The 17,040-nt window shown below is 35.3% G+C and overlaps 1 protein-coding gene and 1 long non-coding RNA gene across 8 annotated transcripts in view; one reads left to right on the top strand and one right to left on the bottom strand.

Annotated features, from left to right (window-relative positions):
* LOC111419022 (Calmodulin-binding transcription activator) overlaps positions 1-17,040 on the bottom strand; it is a 211,668-nt gene that overhangs the window by 181,484 nt on the left and 13,144 nt on the right. The window lies entirely within an intron of this gene.
* LOC139429029 (uncharacterized) overlaps positions 1-17,040 on the top strand; it is a 104,646-nt gene that overhangs the window by 56,957 nt on the left and 30,649 nt on the right. The window lies entirely within an intron of this gene.

A 17,040-nucleotide genomic window follows, 5' to 3' on the forward strand; every position in this document is an offset into this window, starting at 1 on the left:
GTCGGCTAATTGCTCGTATGATGTTATTATTATTTTAGGTGCCGGCTGTTATAAGGACGTAAGCTTTTGCGGTTAAGTTGCCAGGAGAAAATTTAAAACTAATATTTCACAACGATTGTTTTATGAATAGTGAAAAGAGATTTGATAAAGGAAGTAAATGCATCTTCCAACGAAATGGACAACATAGAAATCCTGTTCCATCGTAGCTCATTTCGGATTTAAAGGGAATTTGGGTCGCAGGAAACGGCACCGGAGTGAGAGAATGTTGCCGCCGGGGTTCCATTGTCAAGCCGAGGACAATTTCTGATGACAAATTTGTAAAGCGATAATTAGTATCAGGTTGTTCGAGTCGGGTGTAATTCCATTGTTGACATAGAAAGGGGAGCTTCGCGAAGACGGTATTTGAGGTCTTCAAGTCTGATTAAGTTATTGGGTCGATAGATTTTCAACTTCAGCGGCATTCCATTTATTCACCCTAAAGATTGCACCAACTTTTTGAATTTTTTTATTTATATTTGATATTTCTTGATATTTAAAGACAAAACAATGCCTTTTTGTTAACAAGACTAACTACCGTTTTTCCACCCATTAATTCTGCAACTGCTGCCGTTCGTGCGATATCTATCTGGCCTAATGAACATGAAACCGCCGCCGGCAGAGTCTCCGGGCGAGTTTTGCGTTAATTACGGGAGGTCGCCGCCTCCCAGTCCCGTGCAAAGACGTCCTTCGTACCGATGGCGTGCCCCCGTACTTCTAAATAACCGCCGTATTAATCGCGATTTATTTGTTTACCCGCTCGCATAATTGCATTACGATACGACCGCCGCCTCCACCGATTTATAGCAGGGACGGAGTAACTTTTCCCTACCGCTATATGAGAAGATTAACAGACATAAAAATTCCTAAGTATCTAGTTATTATCAAAAGGAAACAAACTAATTACAAATTAATGTTGAAATCTTTATCATCATCAATTGCTAAACATAACAAAAACATAACAAATTTCAGCAACATCACACACAATAAAAATGCTCACTCACATAAAAATAAAAGTTGAGTTCCACTTCGTAGATTACAAACTTTTTCCATGCTTACATTTTGTTTTGTGATGAATTAACTCAGCAGACTAGAAACTAAAATATTCGTATAAAAAAGTCAGCGTCCAGCAATTTCAAGGTCATTTTTTGCATAAATCTTTCGGCACCTATGGAATATAAATGAAACTCATAAACAAATATTAACCATAATATGCACACCATTTGGCCTTGTGTAAGAATAAGGCCAATCGATACTAAGGGCCGTCGTCTCTTATCTCCCCGCTACGTTTCAAAGTTTGTTACGAATCTTTATTTTTTAGTTCGATTTGAGCCGGCCGCATTATCTTCGACTCGGCGAGCGGGAAAACTTTTTTTTTGTGTACGTCTTGACGGGTCTTTTGTTTCTCTTCCGACTTTATGGGCAAGACAAATGAGCTGCGAAGCGAAAGTATTTGCGAGAATCGCAGTAGCGTGAGTGTTCGAGATATATAGGCGAAATAAGGGGTCATTCCCCAAGATTAATGGTACATAAATGATTTAAGGATGTATTTCTTAAACTGTATTCAAGACTACAAGCTTTTACACACTGTGATAATGTAGTATGTGCAAACATTCTAATAAAAACAATGTTTTTAACTATAAAATGTACGTTAGGAGGTTGGGTATTAGATTATTTGTAGATTATGACAAGTTATATGTAACTTCAACAATAAGTTTCATAACGATAATCAATCAAAAGAAATGGTTTCACATCCACATATATGCGAATGATTGCATTATATGATTCTAACTTCACTATCTGAACACAATATATATATGACAATATTTATCTATATTATCTGCAAAGCAGACTAGACCACTGGGAAAAGCTGCAAAACATTATCTAGGTTAATTTAACCTATGCGAAGTTAGCCCCCAATTTTTCTAGCCCCCAATTAGATAGGATTTTACATGTATAGTATTTTGATTATAACAAGAGAACCAGTCAACCGATTTCGATAAACAATGTCTCATTCGAAAGCTCAATCCTTGGCCAATACGAAAGTGGAAATGCCCGATTCGAAATCTCCCTTGAATTCCGCTAAAACGCCAAAATAATGCGAAGGTACACGAAAATAACACAAAAATGACTTTTTTTAAGTGGTGATAACTCGTAAACGATGTACCCGATGATCAAGATCTATACGTCATTCGATTCGTTATAGTTTCTTCTATCGAAATCATAAAATGCCCGATTTCAATTCTCTCCCGTTAACCTTGTACAGCCCACGGAATGACATCGTGTTCGGCTCGTTGTTTACGCACTTATAAACGACCGTTAAAGTCTAGCCCCCAATATAAAAAAATTAATTTAAACTAAATCGACTATAATAAGAGAACGGTTTGACGGATTTTAATGTTTTATATGTCAATCGATAGCTTTCGCCTGGCTGCATGCAGTTGTCGAAATGCCCGATTCGAAGTATGTAAGAATTTTGATTAAAACACAAAAACGAATTAATCAAACACATCAATTATCTCCTTAACTAATTGACCAATTTTAATCATCAACATCTCGATCGAAAGTATGATCTACAATGAATGCGAAGGTGGAAATGCCCGATTTCAAAATTTACTAATTACCTGCGTACAGCCATTGAAATGACCCCGCGAATCTGCCCACTGGAAGTCTAGCCCCCAATAAGAAAAAATTTATTTTGATTACATTCACTATAACTAAAGAACGGTTTGACGGATTTTAATAGTTTATATGTATCTCAAATGAAAGCTTACGTCTGGCTGAATGAATAAAACACAAAAAATTAATTAATCAAATAAGTCAATTATCTCATTTATTAATTGACCAATTTTAGTCAATATCATCTCGATCGAAAGTACGATTCACGGTGAATGCAATGATGTAAATGCCCGATCTCAAAATTCGCTGATTAAATGCGTACGGTTGTTTAAACGACTCAGTGAGTGGACTGATTTTGTCTATCATATTCTTCAACATTTTTATTTTTATTGTCGCTTATACATTATTTTTTATGGAATATTCAGAAAACATTTTAACTTTTGCAATGAAGAGAAAAATATATTATACAATTTGAAGGAAAAGTTGGAAAAGTTTAAGAAAAATTGGATATAATAGAAAATTTTAAAAGAATTGTAAAAATTGAAAGAAATGTAAATTAGCACCTTGCCCCTGAAAACTTTATTTATATTTCAATATAAACAACAGAGTTATGGGTTGGGGCGCTTTTTGTGTGAAACTATATACAGCTAAAAATATAAAATTTGAAAAAGAAGAGTAGAAAACTAGTAAGAACAACAATAAGTTATACTAAAGGTAGAAATACTAAAACCAAAAATGAAAAAAGATTTTCTGTTTTAGTACAAATACATTTTAAATCAGTCTATTACTTTGTTCGTTTGTTTACATACTTTATTATGATTAGTAGAATATTTCAAACATTTTCACATTAAGTTGTTCTCTAGTAATAATCCGTTTACAAAAAATTATTTTTTATGTAAGTAAGGCTTCCAGGCAGTAAAGTCATTGGAGTCGTTTAAACAATCGTACGTACTTAATTAGCAAATTTAGAGATCGGGCATTTCCATTGTCGCATTTGCCATGGATCATACTTTCGATGGAGATATTGACGACTAAAATTGGTCAAATAATAAAGGAGATAATTGATTAATTAATTTTTTGCGTTTTATTCAAAATTCTTAAATATTTCGAATCGGGCATTTTGACATATGCATTCAGCCAGACGTAAGCTATCGATTGACATATAAAACATTAAAATCCGTCAAACCGTTCTCTTATTATAGTCGATTTAGTTTGAATTAATTTTTTTATATTGGGGGCTAGACTTTAACGGTCGTTTATAAGTGCGTAAACAACAAGCCGAACACGGTGTCATTCCGTGGGCTGTACAAGGTTAACGGGAGAGAATTGAAATCGGGCATTTTGTGATTTCGATAGAATAAACTATGACGAATCGAATGACGTATAGATCTTGATCATCGGGTACATCGTTTACGAGTTATCACCACTTAAAAAAAGTCATTTTTGTGTTATTTTCGTGTACCTTCGCATTATTTTGGCGTTTTAGCGGAATTCGAGGGAGATTTCGAATCGGGCATTTCCACTTTCGTATTAGCCAAGGATTGAGCTTTCGAATGAGACATTGTTTATCGAAATCGGTTGACTGGTTCTCTTGTTATAATCAAAATACTATACATGTAAAATCCTATCTAATTGGGGGTTAGAAAAATTGGGGGCTAACTTCACTTTAGTGTTAAAAATAAGTAACTAATTAGAATGTAAAAAGAGTATCATCAATTACATATTGATCCTTCAACTTCATACCAAAACAAGCGAAGTAAACATATGTGATAGAATCATTGATACTTTTTGATGATGTTTAATTGTACAGTTACAGTAAATGTTGCAGAAACAATTAACATTTCATCTGGAAGCCATTTCGATACAAAATTAAAAAAATTATGTTTGGATAATATAATAATAATAAAGAGCAAGATGGTACGAAATTAAGCACCCTCGGCGAAGACGAGAAAGAAAAGCAGTTGATAAATCACCCTAAAATATGGAGGTTTCTTAAAAAACGGACTTCTCTCAGGTGTATCGTAAATATGCTCAACGTACAAAAATTTCAGACGTCTAAGAAGGGTTCGACGTTAATGCGAAAGGGATATAGACACTAGAACGCAAGGGTCATATTTTAAATCGATTGAAACTTAAAATTTTTATAGCACAGGTGTAAGCAAAAAATTTGACTAAATTACTCCCATTTTATTAAGACAGTGTTACAGCAAATATATTTTTTATTCATATCTATTTAGACAATTTGTAAGGAATTAATCTTTGACTAATTTTAAAGACCAAATTTTGATAACATGAAAGCAAATTAAAATAACGTCAAAATTAACTCGTAAAAGGTTGTCTTTCAAAATTCCGAAAGTAAAGCACAAAATAACGATCTTGAAACGAAAAAGATTTCACCTCATAAAGTTTTAAAGTCACTTTTTCACGGTTCCTCGTGTTATTATTATACAGTTATAAAAACCTCGGCGGCGCGATAAGGCGGCCATGACCGTCATCACATCCGACGTCGACGTCGCTGTGTAGAGAGGGCCGGGAAAATCCACAGATGCCCTTCCTTTTCCGCAGCCGTCCTCCTAAACTCCTAATACCCTTGTCGTTTTAGGGGGGCCCGAGGGTCGTGAGCAACAGTTGGCAGTATAGAGTTAAAGACACATATCACTGTCAGATCGGGGGACTAAAAGAAAAACAGGGCCGCGACCGCGAGACGTTGCCGGTATCCGAAAGGTGGCGCTTCGAGCAATACACACACGTTATCCGTCGATACCTATACGTCCGTGTGCGCTCTCTAATACCGTGTGTTACTGTCGAACCTTTCCGTAAAAGAAGTTTACGAAAAAAGGGTGTACAAGTCGACTTCTAGACACATTTCAAGTTTATGAGTTGGTTGTTTTTTTTTATTAGGGCTGTTTTTTTTTATTTTCTTGTTTATGAGTATAGAGGTGTTTCAAATATCTCGTATTAAATGATTTTGGGTTGCAAAATAGCTGTTTAAAACAGTTTAAAACATCGTTTGTTTAAGTCTTTGAAGTACGAAAGAAAAAATATCAAAAATACTTTCTGTTTGCCAAAATTGACCTATTAATCCATTCGCCCCAAGCAGCAGCCGCGACGACAGCATAGAGCGTGCTTACAAGCAAAAAACCACCAGACTATTTTCAGTGCTTTTAGAATCCGCCGGAGCTTTTAAACTTTTGTTTTTAAGGGCACGCCGGCAGAATGACTAAAGAAAAGGGTATACAAACAGCCGGGCTCCTTGCTTTTAGTTTATTAAAGGCGCCCCGGGCGAATCGGCGGCCCGCCAGCGACGCTACCGCGAAAAAAGCTTCCTTCGTCGAAAGCTCATTCCTCTGGCCCCGCGGATATCGACAAAACCCTTGACCTTCCGACCGCGTATGCACGAGGGTCGCCCAGACAATGGCGATGGCGGCCTATTCGACCAAGAACTGGGTTAATGCTTTTAAGCGCACCAGCATTAAACCGCCCAAAGCTGTGGGCGAATCACAGTCTATTAATGTGCCGGAAAATGTTTCTCCTTACCAATGACAAGTTTTTTTTAGACGTTATTAATGAACTAAATGATGTTTTGTGTTCAGAAATTTGAAAGAAAGAAAACTTTGAGAATTACAAAGCTTGAACTGAAACAAAATTAAAAAATATATATAAAAAAACCCGGTACGTTTTTAACTTGAAATCGTTACTTCCGTAATTTTGCCTGGAAAGGTTTATATTGTGTCCTATCCAAACTAATTAAATAGAACTTCGAAATAGAAACCCTTGTCCACTGAACGCAGGAATGAGTAGCATCACATTTATTTATCATCCCAAACAACTACAAAACGGCTAAACAGTTTGTCCGTATGTTGTCCGTCGGCGAATTCGTTTCCTGCACGTAGAGAATTGATCCTTCAGGCGAGTTCATTGGATCCTGAAGCCCGTACAGATCTCCTAGCAGCAGTAAAGCCCTGTCGTTGCTTAAAAAGACTACCAAGACAGAAACGTCCCTTTGTTTTGCTCAGTTTTATCGACAAACGTGAACCTGGTCTGGTGGTAAAAAACATTGACTTTTATAGGTAAGTAATCGAGGTTATAAAACGACCTCTGTTTATTTAGACATTTAGAAACACGTCGTAAATTTCTAGACGGCGGCCGTTGAGATATTATGCAAATAAGCACTTTTAATATACAGCACGTGGTTCTGTGATACAGTTTTTGTAACGCCGCATTAAAATTTTTTTCTTGCACTCATAAATATTAATATAAACAAGATTTATTAGTTTACTATGAAAAAAATTTCTACCTGTTTATGATTATCGTTGTTAATCCTGTTTAAGAAACGATTTGTTTGTTTATCACGCTATAACAGGTGTATATAGATAATTTCAAACACTAGATATATTTTAATTTGATAAACAAATTTATTTCGGATAAAATTATGTTTTTCGATATAACCTGCCAATAAACAAATTAAAAATTAAAATTGTACGATATGTCGTGAAGTAGCAGTCATCATAATGTGGCAACACCAAAAGAGAAGACGAAAATGAAGAAAAATATAGACGACTTACGTAAATAAATTATGAGTAATGGTATCTCGTGTAACTATCATTTGTATGCAGATGACCTTCAACTTTATATTTCGTCAACTGTTAACAACCTCCCAGATGCTTTGTTGCATCTTAACAACGATCTCTCTAGCGTGTTTGACTGGTCTAGACGTCATGGACTTAACCTGAGCTTTACAAACGTATTAGTTCAGTGAGCTTCTTCATGGGCATACAGGAAATGTCCTCCTAATGTCTCCTACAGAAAAAAATAGTACTTTTTCGCTTTAAGTTTTCTTATTCATTAAATCTCGTTTCATTGTTTTAAAACATTTCACATAATAAACTCCATGTTATTATTGCTTATTCGCTGATCGATAAGAAACATCTTTATGTACCGAAGCAATAATTTGATGAAACATACCAATAGTAACCATTAAGGCTAATACGAAAGCAAACAGAGATGATTCAATAACATAATACTGCTCCGTTCGCAGTTCCCGGATCGTCGAGCAGAAATCACAGCGTGCGCTTTGAGCTTGCGAACAACTTTTCGAATCGAGACATCCTGATGGGGGCGCGGCGACGGCGACAGAGGCAAACTTTTATGAACTTATTGTTAGTCGCGCTGTCTTGTCCCGCGAATACGGAATACAAATTCCGCTTCGCTCTCGTCCAGGACTGAGAGGGCCTACGCCCACGCCCGACGGTAATGAAAAAGTCGATATAAATCACATAGCCGAGCGACTAGAAAGTATTAAATTTTAGACGGCGACGACGTCGTTTCGTGAATTTTTTCGCCTAGTCGGCCCGAATCTGAAAGCTCTCGTTGAAGAGGGCCCACATCATCTATTATGAATCAGCGCACTCCGGCTTTCCTTGCCCTTTAAGGGAAGTTAGGAACCCCCCTTATTAGGTAATGAGATTTAAAGTTTAGTCTGGGGTAACTAGGTAGATCTACTTAGTACGAACAAAAGTCACTCTCTGAAACCGTATTTGGCTTACTATTTTACTTTTTTATGTTTAACTAATACAACCAAAAATGTAAATCTTGATTTTAATTCTTATAATTATTGATAATTACCTTGATCATTGAATTGAATGTATCTGTATCCACAGAGTTAAAGTGATACAATAACATTTATTATTACAGTTTGTTTTTAACTGTTTGTTATCAGCTGCTATCCTAGATTTTTTATAGATATATACTGCATTTTCGACGTATAAAGTAATTGTTGCATTTTTAATAAAAAAAGTTTGTAACGTCCAAGCTCTATTCACCGAGAGCATTTCAAACATGCACTTCGTTTATTACTTTTATCGTTATTGGTTTTTTGAGTTATTACCAATTTTCGATCGTATCTATATATACAAACGATGTAGATATTTGAGTTAGTCATGCCTATAAAATTTAATGAAATGTCAAAAGTAAGCCTTTTTCGCTATATTTATTATATTATGTATACATATCAAAATGGTAATAAATGTTTCTAACTTTTACGGAAATGCGTAACTTAAGGTTAAATTCCATACATGAAATTCTTTTTAATTTAAGATACCAAAATTATAGCTAGATTACTCGATATTTATGTAAAATCGTTCCACGCATTATCTATCGTAAAGCTTCACCTAAATACCGAAAGTCATAATTTCTCAGAATTCTCCCATCGTAAACCAGAGCATATCTTGTTATTATAAATAAATGTTTAACATGGACGTAAAACTTTTACCACGGTAATAAACAAAACGCGCCCAGTCGACAGCTGATCTCTCTCGCACTTCCTACCAAATATACGGAACTTATTTCTAGCGAGGAAGTTTATGCGATTTGGGCTTATATGGCAACGACAGTACTTCCGATGTGCGTAAACTTACGATTATGATCTCCAGGAATTGTCCCTAAAATCTTCTCCCTATCCTATACTGAAATTTAAGTGCTTGGCGAAAACATAAGATATCGTTTATATTTTCTTATTTTCATTTCTCTTAAATTTAGGTGATAGGATTGTATAAAACATAAAATAATATAAAGTCTTTAATCTTTATATCATAATATATAGGTTAAAATTATCTGAAATGGATTATTAACAATACAGTAAAACCTCGATATAACGGACTAATACGGGGAAGGGAATGTCCATTATAGCCAAAAGTCCATTGCTTCAAAAATTTTTAATTTGCACTTTAAACTGTTGACTTTATCTAAGTCATCCACACCGTTGGGTTCAGTCCTGGCTTCAATCCTCCAGATGTCAGCTTTGTTTGCTATGGCCAATTAGTTCCAGGTTAAAAAATGTTGGGCAAGGTTAGTTTTCTTTTGAAATATCAATCATCCCAGGAAAAAATGTTGTTTGTGATAAATTTTGTTTGCTACGGCCAATTAGTTCCGGGTTAAAGAATGTCGAGTTTGCCAGGCATGACTCCTTGCTGGTGGTGTTCAAGAAGTGTTTGAGGATCTAGAACTTCTTCATCAAAAACTAATAAGGCTAAGTCTTTACAGTCGAATGCTAAACGCAATTGAACACGCTTGGTCAATTTTTAAAGCAGGTGTAAAGGCGGACTTGGCAAATGCAATTACAAATATTTTGGAGGGAAATGACCGAGAAAATTTGTCTCAAACAAAGCACAGAATTCGAAAATTAGAAAATGTAATTAGGAACAATATTTCAAAAATTAATGTAACTAACTGTAACAGATTTATAGCCGGAATTCAAAATCACATCTATTTTAGACATGGACATATCACCTTTTGAGATAACAATGCTAATCACGAATTAATGATTTTTGTAACACCAATACATCGGTCTATCAGACCGAACCTACCAAAAAGTTTTTCTTCGTTTCTTTACATTTACAAGGTAATTTTATGTACATAAGATGTGAAAACATAAGGATAATATGTTTGAATGATAATGGTAATACATAGTCAGTAGATATAAAGTACTCCATAAAATAATTAGGTTCTGTGTAATAAGTTGTAATAACTATTTATTAAGACATTTTAAACAGCGTAACATTTCATTAAACAAACTTAAAGTAAATCTTTTTCAAAGTCAATAATATATTAATGTCTAAAACATCTACCATACTCTGTGTTTTGCTCTTGAGCGACAGTTTCACGTCCCGTGTTGCTTCATTTCTTTTATGCGCATTCGGGTTAAATATGGCACTTGTTGAGTTATTACACGCCTCTTCAGATGCTCTGTTACCAAATCAAATGAAAGCTTTTCCAGAAAAACTCTTCAAAACATATTTGAACCAAGATTTTTTGAATTGTATACAGAAAAAGCGTTTATAGGTCACCTTCTTGTGTTTCTGGCACAGTTATAGTTGACACATAATTAGTCGACTGTGTCAGTATCACCCTTCGTTTTAGTGTACAACATAATTATTTCAGGTTTTTTGTAATTTCGTCTATGCTATCATCGTCATGCATAGTGGATACGAGTAGGGCATTTTTTTCTAGTCTAGTTTTAGTATTTTTTAGTCTAGTATTTCTGTCTAGTGTTAGTTCTACTTTCTGAATAACAATTAAGACTATAATTACCGGCCTTGACTTATAAATCGTATAGGCAACTCGGGGAATACTCCAAATTTATCAAGGTTCGTTAAATCGAGGATTTACTGTACTTGATTAGAAGCAATATAAAATTCGTATCATTATCAAGTCAATTGTGTTTGTCGGAATCGAAATATTGCGGATATAATTTGTCGTTGGAGCGCCGCGCGCAATGGTTCACCCAATAAGTTATTATTAACACAATCGGATCGGGTGCAGGACCGGACTAAAGCATCCTAACCCATCGTAAACGAGGCAATGGTACCGCCACGCCACCCCGCCGTGTGATTTATGCAAACACAGCGAATGGCACGGCAGTTTTTCCGCTGACGCGCGTAATTTATCCCATTTCAAAATATTAACAGCGGTCGCAACATCTGTAAGCGCAGCCGCCATCATACGGTGGGGTAGGATAGTTCCGGTTCCGATAGGCCGATGGCGCGTGTAATTAATAGATTTTAAAACAACGATCACGATAAATTAAAATTAATATTGAATTACGAGTAACAACGTGGCGCGAAATATGGATTTAATGCGATATTAATTGAATGTCGGCCGAACGGCGCGGGGAATCCACCCCGGATACGTCCCTGACCCCGAACGCTGCTCCGGTCGGAATCACGCGAAATATTTAATTTTCGCTACGGATACCATTTCCGCAAATTATACGGCCTCCCGTTCCGTTCCGATTACTCGAAATTAAATCCATGTAACCCATTCCTCTCCTTTGAAAAAAACGCAATTATACATACGTGTACAATCACAATAATCATTAAATTTGTAACAATGAAATATTAACCGACTATTCATTTATACTACGTTATATTTAATTTAACGTGAATTAAAAAAATTCAATAAATAAAGAAGTACTAAACGAAGACGATGTATCAAACTTTTAAATTCACTTATTTTCTAAATTGACCACTTCCTCCCCAAATCTGCATATAGCTTCAAATTTCGTAGAAAACTAACAGAATTAAGGTCCCATAACTTTCCGTTTACACTGGGGGCAATGCGAGTAAACTTTCTCTAATTGATTCAAAACTTTCAGGCCTCATCCTCAAAAGTTACTTGGGACGAAAGCGACGGAATTCATCGTCCTCGTACTAGGTTAGAAGCTTGAAGCTTATTAACACACTCGGAGATCTATCGATAAAGAAGAACAATCTGCAAGAATTTTGTTATATATTTATGAGGTACAAGTTTCCACGCTGTTTTTGAGGATATTGGTGTAGGATTATGGGAAAACTTAATTTATAAAAGCCGTTATGCTAACTCCGCTCCCATTCTCGAGATTATAAGCTGGCGAACAATTAAAAAGACTGCAATTTAATTAAAACAGTTCCCAAAGTAGCGACGTTGCTGCCGGGTTGCCAAACATCCAACGCTAAGCAGATTAAAACGGGGCCGATGTAACACAAACAGTGACCCATTTAACGGCTAAAAACTAGCTTATTTATTAATGGAGGGCCTTACTCGTCGGTGCGGCTTGATCCACCGAACCGTGCCGGTCGGAAGATTCTTTAAAACTCGCCGCTCCAGCCTCGTTTCAAAGCTGAAACTTCGGATCTTATCCCTTACCTCTCTCTATCTTTCCCTCTTTCCGCTTCCTGTTCCCTTATAAATTATTTCATATTACAAGTCCCCGCCCGCCTGGGGATATTAAATTACCCGAGTCCTAAATAAATTCGTGACGTTACCTCCTGACTCGAAGGGCAAATACACGCAACTACACAGCTTTGTTTATGTTTTAGTTACAACCACTTGTATTCTAGATTTTAGTAAATAAAAAGAAGAGATTTTTGCTATATTTATATCTATAGGTATTGTAAATACTATTAACGTCCACCTAAGTTATTTTTTTAGAATTATTTTCAAGATGTCGTTCTTTTGCAGTATGAACAACAATATACTTGACATCTTCCCGACAGTCTTCAAGACGATGTAACTTTCCAGGACAGCTTCTGAGGCACAGCGAACATTAGGACTAATTGCAAACAATTAGCTGGAAACGACCCGCTTCCGTTTCCGCTTCATTCGAGAAGCACAACAAAACGACCCATCGGTTCCACGCTACGTGGCACGAATCGCAAATTGTCTTCTCGCGACATTCCATAGTTAAAGAGACAAAATATACCGTTTTTCTTTAACAGTAAACAAACGACCAAAACAGACATTAAAATTCTTGAGTTTACTCTGTTGATCATTACTATTTCCAAACGGGTTTCAGTTCAATTTTAGAACCATACCAAAAAGAGTCGAAAACCTTTATTTTGAGACGGTTAAACCAGTGTCTTCATCAAGGGAACTTTACGTATACTGTAACCCTAAACAATCGTTACTCTGTAGTCGCTTTTAATATCAGAGAAGTCCCAGTGGAACACCGCGTTTGACCTTTTTCGTTGTATACAAAAGTTCGGTCTAATTACTGTTTGTCATTGACGTACCACGTCAGGTTGCAAACTCCTGGTCGACTTTAAAGTAAAATATATTCCACAATACTACGACCGCTCCACTATCTTGGCTCAAACTATGCTAACTTCCCGGCCAATGTAAATATCCGAGCGTGCTGACATGCAAGTATTATAAATACTATCAGTATTTGTTCTTCGAAATAATTCTCTTAAATTACTCTAAGCAACTTTAAAAAACTGCTTAATAATACGTACTATTATACTATTTCATTCAACATTTGAATATTATTCAATTTCACTATACGGTTGTAATAAACATGATTTTATTTGATAGCGTGACAACACAATAATTGAATCAGGGTTTTAACAAATCTATATAAGGATAAGTATGGAGTAATTTTATACGTAGCTATTATTAACTTTGTATACATCTCCTCTAACAATAACAGTAAGTCGATCAGACATCACAATGATTTTTGCAAACACTCTGTACACAAATGTAATCAACATAAATAATGTTGTAGTAATTTAAGTTGATGAGAAAAAGAGAGTTAAAGAACGGTTTGAACTGCCAATATTTATAAAATGTGAAAGAAATATAACTACAGCTATAGATTTTCTTTCAGATAAAGCTAAGGGAACCACCATGCAAATTATATTATAAAGGAAACATCATCTAAAAAGAATTACTTAAAAACTACGTCCAAAACAACACACCCTTCGACACTAGTGTTTAGATAAACAATTAAACAATAAACAAATATAATTTTAACAAAAATAACTTTTCTACACCACTTGATTTCTCCATAAAGAAAGGAATCTTCAACACTACATCTATAATTAACTATTATTTCGGTACAAATGCGTTTTCAAAAGATAATAAAGAAAGTCTGGAAATAATTAAATATGGACGAAAACTGTCCCCTCATATTAGCTAGGGTTTAGGTTGATTGCACCAATACAAAGAATCACTAAAGGTCTCTCCAATACACTTCAAGGCAGTGGTACTCAGTCTTCTCCTGTACCTTCCTTTTATGACCGATTTGCCAACTAGCAAACTTACGTAGAAAAACATCTATTTCCGACGAAGTAACAACTTGTATTAAAACCACAAAAGCTTTGGTAAACATAAGCTTTATGCATGGTAGTTGACGCTTCCAGAACGTGCACAAAAAAGTTTTATGACAAAAAACTATTAAATTACAAATTAAGCGGAAATATATTGAGACTATCCTAAAGTAGCTAGTTATCAAACTAAAGGCTTTACAGTATTCACTTGGATTACTTGAAAACTACAGTGTTATCTATGGCATTCCCTCAATATTCTCTATATTATCTCAATATTGACTTAGATTCTTAATACCTTGTTCACCATTTATCAGTATAGTCCTTGATATCAACAATTATCGATTTTCCATTATCATCCTATATTCTGCGATTATAGTTATCATATTTAAGAGCTTTGCTTTCGAAGGGGATTGAAAACAACTCATGTACATTAATTAAAGTAATAATACAATTTTATTTTTTTAAATTGATTATATATAAGTTAATTAATAAAGATCCTTCTAGAAAAGCTTCTTGAAGTAATAAAAATAATTGGCACTAATGGTCTCAACGTGGTCTAGCATTACAAATTCGAAGCTTGGAAGTTATTTAATTGCATCTGGCCAATAGCCAAGAGGTTAAATTAATAAACGCCCGACTTAAGCCGCCTGCAGACTTGGCAATTTATATTACCTTACGTACACATAAATTCTCGCCTCCAGAACCATAAGTATAAAAACACTCCTTGTCGGCATCCTTATAGGCATATTATCTATTTTCGTAGTAAGATCAAATGAAATGACTAAAAATGGGAATTTTTTGAGTAGATTGTACGTACCTGCTATAATGATGATAAAATAAAAAAGGTTTTACGCGGATCGGAAATGTAAACTTTCAGGGCCGCGTGTATTGGAGCGAGAGACCCTTCGATATCGAAATATAGAAAGCTATCCGTTGGTAATTCCGAAAATCATTTCCTTGAATAAAGTCGCGCAAGAAATAGATATCGATTTTAGGAATCAACAAGAATATTTCGTTTCATCTCAATCCCATATATTATGAAATAAATTTTATGTTAAAAGTTTCAAAATAGTTTTTAATTAATTATAATTCTTAATCATCCTTTTAAGTACCTAAAATCAAATTGATTGCAAAATTTTCCGGCGCATCCACCAAATTTTTATTTATAAGGAGTACTAAAAATTTATAAAATATAATAAATAAAGTTTATCCATGACAATCATGCATGATTATGTATAAAGACAATCAAGCAGAGATTGATATGCATGAATATTGCCGTCGTATGACGCCGCGGCGATTACTCATTGATGTAGTAACATCGGTGGGCATGTATGAAAGAGGATTAGGCAGGGGGCCTAGTTGCGTTGCCACGTACAAGGACCGGTCTCAGGCCGTCGGCTCCTGCTGATCCCTGGACCCATGTATACTAATTAGGGCCGCCTTCTGATCATGAATCCCACCATTAGGCGCACTAAATCATTTAATGCTAATGCACGACCCGGCCTACCGTAATGTCCTGCCGACCCTAATACGCACCGATCGTAAACAAGACCTTAATGACCGCGCTCCTATTTGAAAGAAGAACCCCGGGTTTTCTAAAGACGCTTCTTGCTGCGTTATATAAGGAGCCAAATCAAAACAATTTCTTGTGAAACATCTCTAAGTAAGACATTAGTCATACTCTCGACTAATGGAAACGGAATATGTTATTTATGGACTCATAAAATATTTCATTTCGTGGAAAAGTAAGTTCATTAATTAGAATGAAGGTAAAAATCTATTCTAATACGAACGTGTATGTAAGGAAATTTTCTGCATTACTTATAAGCTACATTACAAATAATTTAATTTATTTTATAATTCAGAAATGTTCACATAAATAACATGTATCTTGTTACGAATAATAACGTGGTTAAACGAAGTCTCGACGAACTGTCATCATTGTTCGCAACCACGGTCGATTATTATTGGCAGATTACAAATGATGATGGATGTGCTTTTTGTGTTACACAGAATCCATGTTGGAGTGAAACATAACAAATTATGTAAGTACGTTGTAGATATATGTTAACAATATCCAGTAAAATCTCGACATAATGGGCCTTGTTAGAACGGACTTCGGATATAACGGACAAACATTCATAAAAAGTAGAACTAACTAATAAAGAACGTAACGGAATGGATATCTGTTCGAATTTGTATTGACTAAAATTATAGTGCAAATTAAAAATTTTTCATATCGCTCCCTTCGTCGTATTAATCTGTTATATCGAGATTTTACTGTATCTTGTTTTATTTATAAGTCATGTTAAATAATTTAAATATTTGAATAAATTCAGTTTTGGTTTTTGTATGTACAATGGCATTTCATGGGGTAAAGCAATTCAATTCTCAATTCACTTGTTCGAATCGTTGAGGAACATGCCATATTACAGACGGTGTGGTTTGGGTGCAATGTGAAGAATGTCTGGAACTTTGGGAGTCATACTTCTCCCCGGAAATTATTCTATATGTTATTGCCCATTTATATGGTAATGGCTGCGAAAACTTTAAACCGGTAATTTCGCATCAAAAACGTAATGAATTTCCGCATTAATCCACCATCCACTGCCGCCGACAGCTACACCACTTCAACGTCCATAAGCATAAGAGAGCGCCATTTTTATGAGAGGGACGACTATGAATAATAATTCCTTAGCTTATTTCTTTCAGTACGTGCTGGTGCTCGGTTGAATTGCTGAAAAAAAAACAAAGTAAAACCAAGAGCTAATGTCAAGTTTTATTACGCCAAACGACCGGCTAC

This window comes from Onthophagus taurus, chromosome 2, assembly GCF_036711975.1.
Source record: "Onthophagus taurus isolate NC chromosome 2, IU_Otau_3.0, whole genome shotgun sequence".
In the NCBI taxonomy this organism is placed as follows: Eukaryota; Metazoa; Arthropoda; class Insecta; order Coleoptera; family Scarabaeidae; genus Onthophagus; species Onthophagus taurus.